Source organism: Vicugna pacos, chromosome 3 (assembly GCF_048564905.1).
Source record: "Vicugna pacos chromosome 3, VicPac4, whole genome shotgun sequence".
In the NCBI taxonomy this organism is placed as follows: Eukaryota; Metazoa; Chordata; class Mammalia; order Artiodactyla; family Camelidae; genus Vicugna; species Vicugna pacos.
The window spans coordinates 39,927,713-39,945,082 of record NC_132989.1 but is presented as its reverse complement, the minus strand read 5'-3'; positions in this window follow the sequence as shown (position 1 = coordinate 39,945,082).

Genomic DNA, 17,370 nt, shown 5'->3' with positions numbered 1-17,370 from the left:
TCCCCTGCGAAGAGAATGATGGCTGTTAAAAGTGCCTCCTGCAACTTTTAGAGGTAGGAATGACTGCTAATGCATCAATTAGATGCCTTATCTTCCGTTCTCTTTGTGCTATATAGTATTGAACAATTAACTTGCATCAAACCATATCTGAAATACCTCTGGATAATAAATGGCACTTATCAGAGCCACCATTATTTCTGAAAATGTGGGCTTTTTTTTTTTTTTTAATTCCTAGTAAAACTTTTTCGGGATAGATATTTCTAGTGAAATAGGTATGTATAACTAAACAGAAACAAATGTCTATTTCAGAGAATTTTCTTTTCTTCATGCATCACAGTTGGCTTTTTAGAACTACTGGTAGTAAGTGTCCTTAATTTTCAAAACTTTGCTGGAAAATGTAGAAGTTACTTACCTATCTCTGAGACAGGACTTTCAAATATGAGTCTGAATTTAGGATTAAACAAAATCCTAAATGTAATACATATAAATTTAAAAATCTTTAAAAATTTTCTAAAGCTGCTACTATTGAACACAGTCTGATATTTTCCTGAAACATAGCATTGCCGTGTTGAACACAAATATATTTAAAACTTTAAAATGATTTAATGCTTGTGATCATTATGCAATCACTTTTTATTATTAACAATTACTGAAAAGCTACTATATATAAGATACTGGATAAATAAACTGAGTTGATTCAGTGAGGTTCCCTCTTCACAAAATGCTTTTAGCCCTGTGTGATACAGAAAAAAATAATTAGGTTCATGTCAATTCAAAAATCTTTATAGCTATTCAGAGAAAGGAGAGATTCTTTAAATTTGGGGCTTGGATAAAGAGAATGGAATTAGAAAATGATAGTTGTATTTTTGGTAAAACTATTTCAAAAATGGTTTTCCTAGGTTTTTTATTCTATATGTATATCACTAATAGGAAGCTTCATTTATTTTTTTTTTCTACAAATACTCATCATGAAATCACCACAAAATCGGAAGGTTTTGTGTTTCCTTAGAATTTCAAACTTGATGTAGCCCTCAATAAGATGCAAATGTTGTTTTTCTTAGGTTTTGATGAAAAACCATCCTTTCATGCAGATAACTTGGCTTAAGGCGTTTTTTTTTTCACCAATGTGCTAAGTAGTCCTGATTGAAAAAATTCACTAAAACCATAACCACTATTGACAAATGGTAGCTTTTGTATTGCCTGAGACAGCAACAGATTCATTTTATCTATTCAGTAGACATTTTATGAACTCGCATGAGTTTGAAATACTTCCTTCCACCACTTGCCTCCTTTCCTCACTTCTCTTCCCTTGCTCCCTTTCTCTTTAAATGAAATTCTGTACAAATTTTCTGCAGTTTAAATACTGGAAACTACAACATCACATTTCATTAAGGATGTCAAATGCTGCTTCATTTTAGATTCATTTTGAATTCAGAGATACTGCCAAATATAATCACTAGCTCAATGCACAAGTACTTCCAAGTGTGACTATCTAATCCTTTTGGGGGGAGGGTTTAATCAGATATAGTGTTTGTAGTAAGTGGCTAATTTCTTTGTCCACAAATAATTCACCAAAACAGATATTCACCATGTGGGGATCTCTACTGACAGACTTTTATTATGACAACTAATTATTCAGGGCATTCTGTATATTTGGCTCATTATGGGACAAACATCTGAGAACAGGCAAAACAAAGTGCATACGGGATACATGTCTTAAGCAAACTACTAAAGGAATATGTCACTATATCTTGACTCAAGATTCTGTTTGGGCTCAACTATGCCAACAGAGAAAGATAGGGAGATGATGATTTGCATGATCTGTACATGGTATATCATACAGATTCTCATGAAAACAACTTGAAAGCATGAGCTAATCCAGAAATTAAGCTACTATGTATACTATTGTATTCTAAAAAAATATATATATATAACTTCAATAAGTTTTATTTTTACCAGGTCACTTGATATTAAGGGATCTACAGTGGACTTCATTTGTTTTCCTTGTTAATCATAGCTATTCCATTATGTACTGAAAAACAGTCGCCACTACAGTGATATCTCTGCTTTTGTTTCTTTTCAGGCACTAGAGGAAGTTTTGCTTTGAGAAAATTCACTATTTAAATTGCCTATGACTTTAGGATATCTCTTCGCCATGCAAAAATTTTTTTCCAGGGTGACAGTGTGCTGTCTTTTCTCTGAGTTATGTCCCACGTTTTATAAGATGTCTGATTAAAATTCAGCCTTGCCTCAAACCTGTCCAGGTTAACAATCTCACACCTAGGCCCCTTTGTTCTAGAATTCCTTGAGCACATAGGAATGGAGATCTATGTTTACGATTTCGTTTCTGTTTTTCATTCACATTTAAATTCCAAGATCATCTCTTCTACTATTACTGTATTTTCCCAGGGCACATGTCACACAGAAATGTGGAGATGGTGGACTATCATAAATGTTACCGGATGCACTGATGTAATGAACAGTTCACCATCGTCCCCTCTTTTTTAAGAATCCCCATATGTATGGCATTTTCTTGGACCACTTCTGGCCACAGAGCCGCGGAAACGGTTCGAATGTGATGCTTGTTTTGGATTGACTTCTCTCTTCAGTAATTCATCTTGTAGTCATGGGCTCCTACACATGTACTTCCCTTTCTCCTGGGTGGCAGGGGTCAGGGGGCTCAGATCTCACAGAGTGAGAGTACTGTCTTTGTAAGATTCCCATCACTGACTAGAATAGTAAGAGGCTCTGATGCAGGATGTGTGACGTCTAGTTAACAAGGGGTAGAGGGTAAAGGTGGAATTTCAGTTTAATTACCTCTGTATTTGTTTTCCTGGGCCGAAAGCTGGGTATGAGAGAGAGAGAACAATTGTATTTTTATCCAGATGGTTACTGTTAGTGTCTGATTATTACCCAAAACTCCTCGCCCGTGTTTCAGCAGAGAATAGTTGCTCCCAGTAGGCCAAGAGTTCCTTTCAGGCACTGAAATTCAATTGACTCCCCAGCTAAAGCCCCAGTGGGAGCTGCCCAGGAGTGTCTGAGGGCAGGATTTGGACACTTGTGAGTTACAGCCTGTCAGTTTCAGGCCTCACATTTGTTGCTCTTGGTTCCCAAGTGGCACGTATTGCCTCTGTCCTACTGACCGCACTGTCTTATGGACGGAAGACAGATGGTTCCAGGTTCTCTATTAGCCAAGCAAAAACACTTTTAAAGTTCAGTTCTTGTCTGCCCATTTTGAGTATCACAGAACTAACTATACTGACAAAATCTATAAACACCCTCTATAGGGCTTCAGTGGTAAGATAAAAATCTCCAGGTGCCAGTTGATTTTTTTCCAGCGTCCCATCCCCTTCCTTACCTGACACACACCATCCCTTACTACTCGAGTGCTCACACGATCCTCTATTGAAACATTTCTTAGCTGTAATTTTTATCATAATTCAAAATGTGTAATGATAAAGTTGTGTAACACTGTAATCTTAACTTGCAAGCTGTAAAAAAGATCAAATGTAACATCTCCTACACTAAATATTGTCCTAAGTTCTAGTGATATTCATAGTTACTGTAAAGATTCAGGCTCTGGAGTTAGGACCATTTACTCATGGAAATTACACTTTGAGAACACCAGGTTATCTCAGAGCCTTTACAGTTAAATATGAGGAAAGCAATCAAAGGCAAAGTCTTCCGTCGCATGGGAGTTTTGACCTTCTTGCTGGGTACCCTTGAGATTGCCGCATTTGAGGTTTGACAGGAATCTGGCTCCAATCTCCTCCTACAGATAACACCATTTACTGGCGGTACTGCTACAACACATGAATTATTAGACAGGCAAAGAGCTAAGGACTTTGGATGGGACGCTGCAGCAGATCATAGGCTGGGATGTAATGAATACCTTTATTTTCTGACTCTTAAAATAATGGAAAAGGATCATATGCTACACTTTCCTCTGCAGAAAAGTCACGGTGCAACTTTTCTCAGCATGAAGTCTGTATCTGTATGTTGTGCAGAACAAAAAGTTGTTGCTGGTTTCTGTCTGCTCTCTCTCTCCTTACCCGTGGACGTCATTAGGATAGGAGTCTGTATTGAACTTCTGGGGCTACCGTAACAAAGCACCACAGATTGGGTGACTTAAAGAGCAAAAATTTATTTCTCACAATTTCAGAGGCTCGAAGACTGAAATCAAGGTGTTAGAAGGCTTGATTTCTTCTGAGGCCTCTCTCCGCGGCTTGTAGATGGCTGTCTTCTCTTCCTTGTGTCTTCATGGGTCATCTTCTTGGTGTGTCTATGTGCTAATTGCTTCTTCTTATAAGGATACAACTTTTATCAGATTAGGGCTCACTCTGATGACCTCATTTTAACTTAAATCTTTAAAGACCTTGTCTCCAAGTACAGTCACATTCTGAGGTCCTAAGTATTAGGACTTCAACATACGATTTTGAGGGAATCTATTTTTTAGAACAATTTACAACACAATGACCCTGTTAAGTACTGTCAAAATATGCAATTATATGGATGATGGAGGCAAAACCAAGTATGGATTGTTTTTCTGAAATTCAGTTTTTAAGCTAATCGTTAAGTATAAAATTCCTTTATTTTTCTGCTTTGTATCTGATTTAGTTCTTTTTCAAGAGACAGAAAAAGTCAAAGGAAATTTTTTAAATGTTGAGTCAGTTGCAAAAATAATTGATTGCCTATGGCCCACACACCCAAATTAAAATGAAAAGGAATCAGTAAAGACAGGATATTTTATAAGTAATAAAATTTCTCTAAAAAATGAGTAAATCCAGCTATGTGAACTATGAAGAGGAAAATATTCACACACACCCCAAAGTGGCCTAGATAATTAACAAAATTATGAGAAAGTGGAAGAAGCACCAAGTCTTCCCCATGAAAAATAGCTTTCATTCACTAATTAAATTCCAGGAACAATGTGGAATTTATTTTTTGCTTTTAGAAAAGGGAAATTAAAAAAAAAGCTCCTATATATGAATGTATTCTGTCAGCCATTACATTTGTCTGACAGCTCAAATCTTTATATTTACTCTTTTAAGATATGTCCCTCATCACTTTTAAAAATTTTTTTAAAGAAGTCATAGGAAAGTGGAAAAAATTCAACTAATTGGTTGGTAGTTTGCTTCCTCCAATATTTAATGCTTTTCAGCTTCCTCCAATATTTAATCCTTTTTTTAAAGAAGGATTACTCATTCTTATGCGAGAAGATTACTCATTCTTACATACTCTTTTCTTCTTTGTTCTGCATTGCTTACTGACCATTCTCTTTTTTTTTAATTGAATTACAGTCAGTATACAGTGTTCTGTCAATTACTGGTGTATAGAGTAGTAATTCAGTTATACATATACATACACATATTCCTTTTAATATTCTTTTCCATTATAGGTTACTATAAGATATTGAATATAGTTCCTTGTGCTATACAGTATAAATTTGTTTATCTATTTTGTACATAGTAGTTAGTATCTGCAAATCTTGAACTCCCGTTTTATCCTTTTCCACCGCCTTCCTCACCAGTAACCGTAAGTTTGTTTTCTGTGTCTGTGAGTCTGTTTCTGTCCTTTACAGCCAGTTAGTCCACTGATACTGTGAACTACTCAGGTGGCATTTCAGGTTTTTGCTAAGCGTCCCTTTTTAACTTGCTGTGTTCTTATCTAAAGTCGCAACATTTTTTAAAATTACAATTTCTCTACTATTTCCTCTGATGTATATGTGTGCATATATACACGGTTGGAGTGAGGAAACTGTTGGAGAACCCACTGAAGATGTTTTCCTTTTGAAAATACTCAGTAATTTCTGAGACACTCACCTTAATTCATTAAAGAACCATAATTCAAAAGTATTACGTTTTGAACTACATTCAATATCTTGTAATACCTATAATGAAAAAAATATGAAAACAAATATATGTATGTATACACATGGCTGGGACATTGTCCTGTACACCAGAAATTGACACATTGTAACTGACTGTACTTCAATAATAAAAAGTATTACTTTAATCAATAACACAGCTAATTAGACTATAAAACTGTCTCTCCTTGTCCTTGTGTGTTCTTGAATAGTGTTGGAAAGAATAATATCCCCTGAGCAGAATATAACAAATATTACCATAGTCATTCCTTGTGTATGTGCCTGTGATTTGAGGTGAGACATAGAAAGGAAGTTGAAAGAGAATGAATCAGATAGGAAAGAGGTTTGAATTTTCAGGAAATGGCATAGTTTGTACTTCATTTATTAAGAAATCTTTTCTTTCTTTCTTCCTCCTTCTCCTTTCCTTTCTCTATTCATTCATTAAAAAAATATATTTGTACTGTGTTCACAGTGTGCCAGGCTAGGACTCTCAGCAGTGACCTTGATCCTTGTCTAAGTTGACTTAAGATCATTACCTTGTTTTTGTTTTCTGTCAAAATTCCAGCTCATCTCAAGTTTCAGTTAGGAATAACACTGCACCGAGGAAGAACCATTGAAGGTACTAGCTGACAAATTTTTTGTCCACTCTAGTAAGATTGTAGACTGCAGCGAAAGCGAGGGACTTGTGAAGACAAGAAATGCCAAAGGAGAGCGGAGGGTGTATTTGCAAAAGCCCACTTGATAATCTGCTTACCATCAGGATCACAGCAAAGGCCAGGAGTGTGAAGCAATGTGGACTTTTGTTCTATTCTGCTTAGACTCTGTATCCTGAAGATCACCACCTGAGTAGTCTTCTAATTGTACCTTGGTAATCTAAAAAGGTTAAGTAAGCTCGATGACAAGCTTTCCTTAGAGAGAATCACAAAACGGGTATAGAGCAGAGGCTCAGCTGAGCAGGTAATGAGTGGTCTGAGAGGTCTACAGCCCACAGCCTAGCTGCCCAAGAGGGATGGACTTTGAATGTAAAGGTGAATTTTCTTAGATTTGGGGCTGGGGAAACAGATCCTGTGTTCTGAAGAATCTGTTACAAACAGCCCTAGAAGGGAATGATGCTAACAGATAACACTGACTGGCAAATGTGTGCGTGTTACCATGATAAGTGTTTCTTCCTCTACAAATTGCTTCGTATTGGCCCCATTTTATATGAAAAATGAACCTTTCAGAGCCTAAGCAAAACATCAGGTCACATGGTGGAATCAGAATTGCAACCTCAGGTAGTCTGACCACAGAGCCCAATATTTTAACACATACTCTAAGGAAAAATGCATAACAAATGCTTGAACATGTGAGCTACGCTTTGATGCAGGGACAGAGTGGACCCCATTTCCAAATTTGATTTATACCTGTAATCATCACCATCTTCCCTTACGTTGCTTAAGGATGTAGAATACTGGTGAAGACTACCCTTTAGGAGTTTCAGAGATGCTTTGATGGGGGAAAAAAAAAAGAGTACAAGTGGGTTGGTGAGGCAGACAGATAATTGAGATTCAGGTATCTTAGGTTTGCATACTGACTTTCCTGTGCACCGAAACCCATGTGACAGCTATGGCAGTGCAACCTGCACGTCTCCAACTCCACGGGGCACAGCTGACCAAGGGCCGCAGGAGGTCTGGCTCTCTTATCTGCCAGACCTGTTTCAAAATAAAAACGTGAGAGGACCATTGTTCGAAATGCAGTGTCAGGGAAGGTACTAAAATATAAATCTGTTTTCTTTCGTCTTCAGTCTTTCTTTTGATTTTTCATGGTGTTTTTTTAAATGTTAATGTGTTATTTCATGTTGTCTCAAGTAAAGAAATACTTAAAATTTTAAATTACTAGCTTGAATTTCACCATCCATCTTTGTTGTGTAATGCCAGTTTTAAATGCAGATATGAGAGCATTTAACTGCGTGCAGGATCACTGAATCATATGATTCGTGTTCTGTGACTTGTACATGCATGTGTAATTTATCTTATTAGAAAAATGGAAGCTACACAAAAGGCACTCAAGTGTTTTTATTTCACTTTTTGATATATATACATCCTACCAACATCCTCTACCTTTAGCTGACTAATGAGTAAGGAAAGACTGCAAGGAAAAGGAACTATTGGGTTGCTCTATCTTTTCCTTGTCTTTCTGTGCCATCATTTTCAGCATAAGTGATTGTTCAGCACAGAATAGTGGCATAAGCGATGATGTGTTCCTATGTTCATTTGTGTTTCTTATAATGTTCTGCCTTCTTTCTAATTTGAAGCAAGTTCTGGTGGCCTGTTGGCCTCTGTCACTCACCATGGACATAACAAACTTACCTCAAACTAAGTTTGAGTCTGACTTAAACACATCATGGGTCTACCAGCATCCTGTGCGGTGGGGCACCATGAGCCCTGTATGTAGATGGGCAGCAAGGTGTGGTAGCCATGCATATTTCATGCGTTGTCTCTGTTAGTGCACGTGCTCCCTGGTCCCTTAAGATGCAGGTTCAAAGATAAAATCATTCAGAGTGTCAAGACAATAGCAGAGCACTTCAAGAAATGCAGGTCTCTGCGTGACAGTACAAGCTGCATGCCCATGAAGTTGGCCCCAAACTCGGAAGCTGTACTCCAAAATCGATCCCCATGTTCTGACCATGGGTATGTTTCCCATGGGGTGCTCCGAGACGGGGATTGAGTGTGGCAGGGCAGACAAAGGCCCATTCATGAGATTCAATGGATTCTACTGATAGTTGACTTTGGCTTAAGGCCTCCTGAATGGTCTAACCAAACTTTCCTTAGACTGCTCAGCAATCTAGGTCTCTTTGACCCAAACCTCTCTCCTCTCCTGTACTTAGAGTCAAACATCATGGTCTAATGGCTTTCCCCAGCTACCTGGCCACCATCTTTCATATAGATTAATATAAGTGGTACCAAGTGGTCTAAGAAAACAGGTAGTAAGATGGGATACGAAACTGGCTTACCTACCAACTGGCAGGTGAAGAGGATGCCACCCCACTCATTGGATGGGGCATGGGTAGATGGCATAACTCAATTAATAGGGATTTCCCAGTAATGACCTAGGAAAATGTCACACTGGAGGGAGATGCTATGGCAGGTATGTTGATGCATCTGAAAAACTGAAACTTGGAAAAATTGAAGCTGCAGAAGTCTTTTGCATAAAAGGCAATAAGCTGCCTCCACCTTCTCTCCTGGTTCTGAAGCTGCTAATTAGGGTTAAATCCTGACATAGCTCAACTAAGGATCTGCTGAGCTTTATAAGGAAGAAAAGAGTCTTTTCACCTAACAAGCTGCAAGAACTAGTCTGTATATGCCAGCAGGAGCCAGGAGAGCAATACTGGGATTAGATTTTGAGAATGCTTGATCAGGGGGCAGGAATGTAAGTCTGGATGAACAAGAATTACTGATTTAAGGTCACTCTCTGGAGACTTAGTATTTAATGTTCTAGTAAGAGTCCCAGAAATGGAGATAGACTTACTAATGGGTTAGATCTTAGACGCCTGGAATAAACAGCGGCTCACTCTGACTAAAATAGAAATGCCTGAGTTGCCTTTGAAAAAGGCAGAGGAAGGAATAAAGATGCAGAGGAAAGAGGGCATGTTGGAATGGGCATATTACATAGGTCCAGGAGATCCACGAGAGAATGATGTTCCACAAGGGGACCCAGAGGACATACGATTCACCAAGGCTATTAGGAATGTGTGGTGGGAAGGGGACTAGCGTCACTGAGAAGTTTGATGATGGTCCTCCTCTGTATGCCAAGGCTGATGGTAGAAGATACGGTCACAGAATTTGGGCTTATTATTACTCATGGGTTGTTGTGGCCTTAAAGGAAGGACGGCCAGGTGACAGTGCTCAGGAGGCACAGTTAATGTAATGGCTGGTAAGATACAAGGAACAGACAAGGAACTTCACTAGCCAGGAGTTGTGAAATGGATGAGAGGTAATAGTATCTCAAGGGGTATAATGTCTGAGGTGTGGCTCAACAAATGTGTGTGTGTGTGTGTGTGTATTAAAGGCATATATGTAGTAGGCACAAAAGATGGAGAGTGGACAATAAAATATTATGCTTAAGTTTTCAGATCTGAAATAATTTTTACACTGAAAACCCTTTGAGGAGGAAGGACTTAGCCTTATTATGTCAAGTGTATGTGCTAATGATTTCCCCAACTTTTTTCTGAGATCTACAGCCATTTACTCACATGAATACACCATGGGGAAGAGGGATAAACCCAGACGTTTCTAAGACTGTTGAACACAGGCTGAGTGGGCGTTGACATCTACAGACCCAGTTGTCATCACAGTCTCCCTGTTGGAGCAGGGGCAGACAGGGGCCGGATAATCGATGCAGTTCTGTCTCATATTGAGTACACTGGGCCTACAGACCCATCCTGTGGTCATTTCTCCAATTTTCAAGAACATAATAAAAATTGATATATTGGACAGTTGGATTAACCCTCCTGTCCCTCACCTGTGAAGAAAGAGCTATCATTAGGAAGAAAGTCAGATAGAAACAGCTGAAGCTGCCTTCCCTGGATAAGACAGTCATTAGAAAACAGTATGAAACCCCAGAGAGGATGACAAAGATTAGCGCCTCAGCTGAAGACCTAAGCCGTGCAGAGTAGTGGTCCCTGTCACGTCTGTTTGATTAGCCAGTCTGACACCTTTGGTATCTGATGGACTCTGGAGAATGGCTGTAGACCACCACAGACTTGAAACAAGTGTTAGATGCCACCACAGCTGCTGAGTCAAATGTGGCGGTATTTCTTGAACAGATTAATAATACCTTGGGTATATGCTCTGTCACTATTGATTTGGCATATGCTTTCTTTTCCCTTCCAATTAGAAGAGAATCAGATCCAGTTTGTATTCATGTGAAACAAATAGCAATATTCACTGACAGTTTTGCCTCAGAGCTATGTTAACTCTCGGGCTCTCTGTCATAGTCTGAAGAGATTCGAACTCTTGGTGGAATATATTCCACCAAAAATTACCCTGATCTGTCAGTACATTGATGACATCATTCTGATTGGACCGAATAAGCAAGAGGTTATGAGAAAGCTTGAAACACTGGTAAGACACACCAACGGGTCAAAGATAAATACGATGAAGAGAGGAAGGTCACATCAGTGAAATTTATAGGAGTCCAGTGATCAAAATTATAGTTGGACATCCTCTACAAAGTGGAAGACAAATTGTTGCATCTTGCATCCCCTACCACAAAACTTAGCATCTTTTTTGGATTCTGGAGGCTGACATAACAGGTGACAGAGAAGGCGGGCAGCTTTGTATAGGGCCTGGAGCAGGAAAGAACTACAGTAATTTCCAGTTACAGTACAAGCAGCCCTGCTACTTAGCCTATGTGGTCTGCCAGGCACTACATTATTAGAAGTACTGTTGGCAGTATAATTGGCAGTATGAACTTCTGTGGCAAGCTTCACTGGAGGAATCACAATGCAGACCTTGAAATTCTGGAATAAGACCATGCCATTCAAGCAAATAATCATATACCCTTCAAGAAACAGCTGTTTGCTTTACTGGTCCTTGGTAGAGATGGAATGTTTAACCATGGGCACAGAGTAACCATGCATCTATAATTTTCTATTATGGTCTAGGACCTACTGGACTCACTAAGCCACAAAGTTGGATGGGTCGAACATAGGTCAGTCCATTGTAAGATCAAATTGGGTACATCTAGAATTAAGTCGCTGTAGGATCAGAGGTTATGAGCAGACCCACATGTTACCTCCTAACTGTATTCCTCTCCTTGCTTTTTACCTGTGACTTATGGGAGATTTTGTACTCAACTGCAACAGGAGAGAAAACTATGAGATTAGTTTATGAATGGGTCAGCTGAGTTCTTGAGTGCAAGCCAAAAATGGATGTTGGCTACATTCCAGCCACCTTCAGGGGTGATCCTGAAAGACAGTAGAGGGGAGAAAAAAATCTTCCTGGTGAATAGTGCTGTGAGCAGTGCACTGGGATATATCCTTTGTGTAGAAGGAGAAGTGTCTCAGTGTGAGACTATTTATGATTCTTGGCAGTGGCCAATCACCTTGCCTTCTGGCAGCAGTCTAGAAGATGAAGAACTGGACGATCAGCAATAAGCAGGGCTGGGATGTGGGTGAACATACAGAAATCTTCATATTCTGTGCCCACTTCTGTATCACACATTATTGGCCATAAGAAAGCATCTACTGCGGTAGATGCGTTGAACAGCTCAACCAGTTGACGTTAGCCAGCTTTTGCCGTTGGCTACCCCAGAATTGCCAAGATGGGCACATGAGTAACAGACCTGTAGTGGCATAGACAAAAGGTCTATTAAGGCATTTTCTCCCATTTAGAAAGGCAGATTTTGCAATTGCTTTCTTGAAATATTAACTTGCCAATAACAGGGAAAAACACTGAGCCTACAATAAAACACTATTCCTTGGGGAGACCAACAGACTGCTTGGTAGAATTGACCACACTGGGTCTCTTCCATCCTAAAAGGGCCAGTAGTTCATCCTTACAGAGGAAGGTATCTATTTTGGGTATGGAATTGCCTTTGCTGTCTGCGTAACCTCAGCCAGCATCACTATTTGATAGTAGGTAATGCCTATCCCACACAGGCATGGAATACCGCTCAGTGTAGCATCCAGCTCGGGGACCTGCTTAACACCGAGGGAGGGTAGGAGTGGGCCATGACCATGGAATCCACTGGAGGCATCACATATTATATTTCCCAGAAGCAGCCAGGCTCACAGAATGCTGGAATGGCTTCATAAAGGTACAGTGGAAGTGCCAGGTCAGAGGAAAGACTGAAAAGATGAGGTAACATCTTTGAGGATAAAGTATACTGCTTAAATCAGGGGCAGCTCTAGTGTTCTATGTCCCCAAAGGAAGGATACTTGGATCCAGCATTCATGGTGAAAGGTAAACTCTAAATAGAATCTAGCCCTCTGTATTCGCATGTCAGTCACCTGATTGAAATGCTTCTCCCACTCCTGGGCAGAGCTGCAGAAGGCCTGCATGGGAATAAAATAAATTCCCAACTGAAAAGGGACAACACTATCACAAGTAAACAAACTTTTTCTTTTTTTGTCTTTCCTGATAACCCTTTGGCTACAGATTATGTAGGCTTTGTAAAGAAGCAGCTGTTCAAATAATAACCTTTGGCCACAATGCAACCAGTTAATTACTGTGGCATCCCATAAAAGGCTCCACAGAGCCATGTTGTCTTTTGCATATTAGCTATCTCCAATGAGCCAACCTCAAAGACAAATTGACAAATCACCACTCTCTCCCACCTTCCCCCCAAAGGCCAGTTATCTGCAAAGCATTTGATCAGTCTGCAGATGAAAGAGGCTGTGAAATTGCCAAACATTATTTGTGATTGTATAGTGTTTTAAAAGAGCACTGTGGTGGTTCACACCCAAAGAAAGGATGAAAATATGTGTACAGAAGCACACACGCATATACACAATCTTCCTGAAGACCCTTGGTGCTGGCATGATGAGGGCCATCATGTGTTAATACAAATATTTGAAACTTCCAGAATCCACATGGCTGGCCTGAGTTCTGAGAAGGAGATTTTTCACTCTGCATTTCACACCAAGAACTCGAGTTCAAACTTTGTTCTCTCATTGTGATTTTGCTCTTTTATAGGATGCTTTGATAAGATGACACAATCAGGGTTGCCTATAGCAGGCATTAGAGAGAAGACCTTTTCCAATTTTAATGTAAACACAAATCATATTTCCAAGCACAGAATTTTTTCCCAGCAGGTCTGGGGTGGAGCTTGGGATTCTGCATTTCTAGCCAAGCTCCCAAGTGCTGTAGGTACTTTGAGTTGTAAGACTGTAAGGTCTACCACGTATCCTACTAATATCTCTTGACCTCTCTTCTTACTAACAGAAACGTTTTCTCTGTACCCATGCCTCCCCCATTTGAATCAAGGATAAGTCCTACTTGGTGGAATTCAGTCATGATAGTTGCATTCTTCTAGCCAGTGATGGGTTAGAGGTCATATCGCTGATAAGATGTGAGGGGAGACCTGCTAGATCGGGGAAATAGTTCTCACATGTAAGAATGAGGCTCCACATGGGAAGCTCTCTCCTCTGCTCCTGCATGCTCTTATTTCTGCACATGATGACTGGAATCAGTGCGGTATCTTGCAACCAACAGGTGGATGAAGCCAGCACCTGGAGAAGGTCAGATTCAAGATAATGAGAGAAAACCAAAGCAGAAGACCTATAGTTACGCTGTCTTTGAACTTCTCCTTATTTGAGGTACTTGCCTATTATTTAAGACAATTTAAATCAGGGTTTGAAAATTATCTTGACTACAGGAGGAAATGTAGAAAACAATTTAGTTGAATTCTGTATCATATCTACTAGATACGAGTCTTTAGATATGTTTAGGTTTCCTCATTTTATAAGTTTTATGACAGAGATGATTATAATAGTGACCACCATATAGGATTGTCAGGATTTTTTAAAAGGGTTTTGCTTGTTAACTGTTCATCAAAGCACCTGGCATGTATTACATATTCTAAGAAAGTGATAAATGAGTGTCCAAATTCTACCTGTGTACTGCTAGCGCTGGAACTCACTAACTCAAATGATAGCCTGTTCCTTTGTTGAGCAGTCTCCATTGTTCAAAACTGATCTCTTTCTTTGAGCTAAAGATCTATGCCCCTTAATCCTTGCTCTGACCTCTTGTGGCACAGAAAATACATATAACTCCCTTGTTCATGACTATCCTCAAAGGATTTACAAATTGTTTTCATGAGCCATTGCTGAATCTTCTCTTCCTTGGCTAAACCTCCCCAGGCCTTTCAAACACTTCTATCATGTCATGTTTCTTAGATTCTTTTCTATCCCAACCTCTTTTTCTGGGCCTTCTTGATTTTCGGTAAAGACTATGTGCTTAATGATACTTTTCTTTTTTTTTAAACTAGAACTGTGGCTCAAAGTTCTGCTTCTAAAAAAACTAAATACACATGTTGTATATATACAGTTTTATAATTATTAGATTTAAATTGTCCAGTATCCTCTTTTCAGGACCACTGTGTTTAGTTCTTGAGTGGTCTGTCTTACACTGGGTATGCACTGAAGATAAAAATCATCTGTGATTAAAATGTACATTCCTGGTATGCCCATGAGAATCCTACTTTCTTCCTGCTGTTTCAGGGTAATTATTAACCTTTCCTTTTACTTTTAAAAATGTCTCTGTTTAGGTAATGAATTACCTGATCACCCTAGTTATAACCTATACCTAGAATTTTAATTCACCAAAAGACTATTCACTTTTAATTAAGGACCTAAAAGCTTTCATCCTTGGAGGACATGTCACTGATGGAGCAAATAATGTGGATTACTAGCTCTAATATTCTCTAAAAAATATCTTGTGTCATGCTTACCACCGTTTCCAAACATCCTCATAATTTCTTCACCTTTCAACAAGTTCAATTCGACTTTTTCTCTGTTTGCGTCAGTAGTTAGTAAGTGGGATGCCCCCAATCCTGACCTGTTTCTTTAGTGTACTGTCCTCACAGCACTCACGACATGCAGAGATGAATGTGGGAATCTTCATGACTCATTCCATTCACCCAGGGAATGGTTACGGCAGAGTGAAAAAAAAACCATTTGATGACTAATAAAGGATATTAGTCTGAAAGAGAAGTTTCTACTCTGTGTTAATTGCTAAATAAACCAGAAAGCGAGAAGAAAGCCCCGTCTATTTCAGTGAAGCATTCCACTTAGTGTAATTGGGAGATTACCCAGGTGGCATTTAGGTCTCTCTTGGAACTCAGAGTTCCAGAAAGTTTTCCAACAGACTGAAACTGTCAATTTCATGGAAGAGAAAAGTGTCGAGTTGAATTCCATTCTGAGCTGTGCAGGAGGCTTAGTGCTCAGTTTGAATGAGATTAGGTAGCATTGTCCTTAGTCACCTGATTTTTGCTTCTAATGAACAAATCAGGACTATGTTAGAATGAGACCTCCATTCTTGAAAAGAATAAAAAGTTGCAATTTAAGTGGGTACCTGGCCTAAGCAATAAATATCCAGTAAATGGGAAATGATAAATCTTTAAGTTCACCTCAGCAAAAGATAGCACTTTTTTTTTTTTTGGTCTTATTCTTATCCAGTATTCAAAATAGTGTAAGAGAATTGTGTTTTCTCCTCTGAGGCATGTAACAGAATGGAAATGGAGAATTTGAGAACCAAATTCTCATTAGCAACTGCAACACATATTGAATAGTGTTCCATGTAATTAGAGCTACCACACTGATTTCCACTTTGTATGATTAACCAAAAATTGGTAGGAAAACTGTGCTGATTAATTACTTTATCACAACTAAAATTTGCTTTTAAAAATGTGTTTGTAACAGGTTTTTTTTTTTTGCTTATTTTTAATAGGTGACCAAAATCCAAAATTTAGGCAGTAAATAGGACATATTTTACTTTTGTGTTTTGCAAAAATGTTTACATTAGATTATAAAACTTTGAGAATTCACCTCCGGGACTGATTTTGGTTTTTATGTTCCTGCTGTGTTTGCCACTGGGAGAGTTCAGCTGAAACGTATGAACTTTTGTCTGAGATTAAGGAAAATTGGAGTGGAAATTAAGATTCTCTCTGACTCTGGGTAAATTCTCAGATCTCTAAAGTTTAGGTAGAATATGATTCAATGAAAGTGGGTTGCCACATCCTCAGATACTGTCAGTGGGCAGAAAAGATGCACAAATACAAAGGCTGTGTGGTTGTCACCTTGTGTGCCTGGTGGTTCTGTCACGCTCTGGATCCAGCAATTCCAGGATTTGAAGAAAGCATTGCAAATTTTTTGCGGGGGAATTGGCTCATGGTACTTTATTATATTCTTTAAAAAATGTTAATGAGAGATGTCTGTTAATTTGCAGAGCGTTAGGGTCTGGGAAATGGTCAGTCTGGGCTCCAGGAGGGGCAGGCATGATAGGGGGTTTTCTGTGGGAGGACAACCTCTGGTGACTGCTTACACTAAAAGGTTGGTCCCTAGGCTCCAAGCTATAGCGAGACACACCAACCAGAGCATGAGCATGGGAATGGAGCTCTAGGGTGGGCAAACCAGGGACTTAGAACAAGATTTGGGTCACAAGAATGGGTTTGAAATTACAGCCTGAGCTCTATCATCTACCAGGATATCACATTCCATAACATCTCTGAGCCACAGTTTTCTCATTTAACATAGTCCTGATAATAGAATCTACTTTAAAGATTGATTATATGGATTAATTGAATCTTATATGTAAAGCTCTAGGATCTTGCCTAGCTCAGTGCTTAATAAATGGCAATTTTCTTCAGCCCCCAAGGAAGGATATTGGTGAGGTCATTCCAGATCATCAGATGTGAGTGAATTAATCTAAAAACCCAAGCCATTTGAATCTTTGGCATTGACTATTGCTGTGGCTAACTATATAATTTGTGAGGCTCAGTGCAAAATAAAAATACTGGACCCT